Raw genomic sequence first — 2,846 nt, 5'->3', positions numbered from 1 at the left:
ACAGAATTACAATGTCATCGGCGAACCTCAAAGTTTTTATTTCTTCTCCATGAATTTTAATACCTACTCCGAATTTTTCTTTTGTTTCCTTTACTGCTTGCTCAATATACAGATTGAACAACATCGGGGAGAGGCTACAACCCTGTCTTACTCCCTTCCCAACCACTGCTTCCCTTTCATGTCCCTCGACTCTTATAACTGCCATCTGGTTTCTGTACAAATTGTAAATAGCCTTTCGCTCCCTGTATTTTACCCCTGCCACCTTTAGAATTTGAAAGAGAGTATTCCAGTATGCCACAGTACATATCTACAATTGCCAGACAGTTGTCGCGTCGTGACACATAGTAGCAGCAGTGACACTGGGGCAGCATCTGAGGGCCGTACGTACACGGCACTCGCATAGCAGTGGCATGGGCGGCGGGGCAGCTGACTGCACAACGGCGAAAGTACGCAGCCCGGGCATCGATGCCAGGACCCTAACACGATGGCAGCAAGGAGCTGACCAGCGGTGAATGTGGGACAGCGGCGCGGCAGCAGGTGGGTCTCGCAGCGAGGTGACGACAGCAGAGCCAGCGATGCGGACAACTTGGTCGGTGCGTGGCGGCAAGGCCTTCGTGGCCTACCACACTGCACTCAGCAAACGGGCGACATCAGTGGTGACGGAGATGGGCGACGACAGTGGCAGGTGGGCAGCGGCAGTGGAATGGAAGCCGTGCCAACCACGATCAGCCGAACAGCACGCCTGTGCACTTGGTGGGCCATGGCAGCAGCAAGGATGCATTGCATGTTTTCCTTTCATGCTTCTGCCCTCTCAGAGTTACCTGGTGGTGACGGAGAAGCTGGACCTTCTGTGACCATCAAACTGGGCCAGAGCGCACGCAGTATGCGCATGTGCTGTGAGGCAGTTTGCTGAACTCAGTGCGCACATGTTGGTGCAGCATGCTGCAAGAGGCACTGCCCCAGGCACTGGTATGTGCGCATGCAGCATCTGGCAAAGCATCGTAACCAACCCGCTTCAGCAACCAGGCTCAGCTCGTAAGAGGAGAATAACAGCAGTGAATACTGAGCGCCCACACAACATCAAACATGAACCAAAAGTAAACAGCCACCCTATAGACCGAATGGGGAATGAACTGCGATACTGACACCAATGTACAGGGGCAGGGAAGGGGGAAGAAGGTCGTTGCATCCAACCTATTACGACAGAGTACAGGAGGTCGAGCGGTCAGGACTTGTGAGTGGGCATCCAGGGCTACAGTTAATGACAGAACAGGAAATTAGGTAAAATGAAGAGAATATATTTCAATAGACGGTATACAATGGGTGCACCTAGGGTTGGAAATTATCAGGTTTAGGCCAGTCTAGGAGGTTGGACAACTAATTGAAGTGGGCAATGGAAGGGGAGGCAGTTCATGTTAATTGATGTGGGTGACAGGTAATTGAACGCAGAGCCAGAGGTTCTGCCTCCCAAAAAGATGTCTGTTCTGCCTGAGGTCTGGAACACGAGAGAGAGGCAACTACGTTCTGCACTGCAGAATCCTCCAGCATCCACACATGTGACCTGTATGCCACGCACGCTATTGGCTGAAACTGATGGCATGTATTCGCTAGCAGTTTCAGCATAGGGCTCAAGGCGTCTCTTGTCAGCAGCTTTAACTGGACAGTGGCCAAACACACATCCCCATGTTAGATACTGATACCTTTCACAGTTTTCCAGTTTGATTCACTAAGTGCATCTGTAACGCCGGAAATGCGTATCCTCCTATTTCCATTGTACTATAATTTTTTTTCTTATTTTGTTGCCTGAAGATATGACATTTGTGTCTTTATGTATTGTAATTGTTTTACGATTTTTGTGTGTGTGTGTGTGTGTGTGTGTGTGTATATATATATATATATATATATATATATATAAACAAAGCTTACCAAATGAAAGTGCTGGCAGGTCGACAGACACACAAACGAACACAAACATACACACAAAATTCAAGCTTTCGCAACAAACTGTTGCCTCATCAGGAAAGAGGGAAGGAGAGGGAAAGACGAAAGGATGTGGGTTTTAAGGGAGAGGGTAAGGAGTCATTCCAATCCCGGGAGCGGAAAGACTTACCTTAGGGTAAGGCATTTCCGCTCCCGGGATTGGAGTCATTCCAATCCCGGGAGCGGAAAGACTTACCTTAGGGTAAGGCATTTCCGCTCCTGGGGTTGGAATGACTCCTTACCCTCTCCCTTAAAACCCACATCCTTTCGTCTTTCCCTCTCCTTCCCTCTTTCCTGATGAGGCAACAGTTTGTTGCGAAAGCTTGAATTTTGTGTGTATGTTTGTGTTTGTTTGTGTGTCTGTCGACCTGACAGCACTTTCATTTGGTAAGTCACATCATCTTTGTTTTTAGATATATTTTTCCTACGTGGAATGTTTCCCTCTATTATATATATATGTCAATGTATAATTGGTTTGTTTTGTAAATATTATTTGTATTTTTACGCTGGGTCTTGCCTAGGGAAAACTATGCTATCGAACGATTACATCGATAGGTTATGAGGAGAACCAAAGTGTTTAGGATCTTGGGTAGTGTTAACTCTGCCTCGTGGAGCGTGGGCAGAGCAGAGTCTGGCTGGAGTAGGGCGGTGGAGCAAGTGTGTTGAGTGACGCTCCCGCGAGTTGCCGCACTTTCGGGGTTTGGCAGCATGTAATTGCGGTCAACTTGTTATGATAGTTTCTGGCATGGCGTCGCAGATGGGAAACATTAGCTGGCACACATCAAGAGTCCATTTCGCCCAGTAACCGTGTCAACAAGAAGGCGCGCCAACATCCAGCTTCTGCAACAGCGACGGCTGACAATAAG

The sequence above is a fragment of the Schistocerca americana genome, chromosome 4 (assembly GCF_021461395.2).
Source record: "Schistocerca americana isolate TAMUIC-IGC-003095 chromosome 4, iqSchAmer2.1, whole genome shotgun sequence".
Classification (NCBI taxonomy): Eukaryota; Metazoa; Arthropoda; class Insecta; order Orthoptera; family Acrididae; genus Schistocerca; species Schistocerca americana.
The sequence above is the reverse complement of the archived record's forward strand: the minus strand, read 5'-3'. Positions refer to the sequence as shown.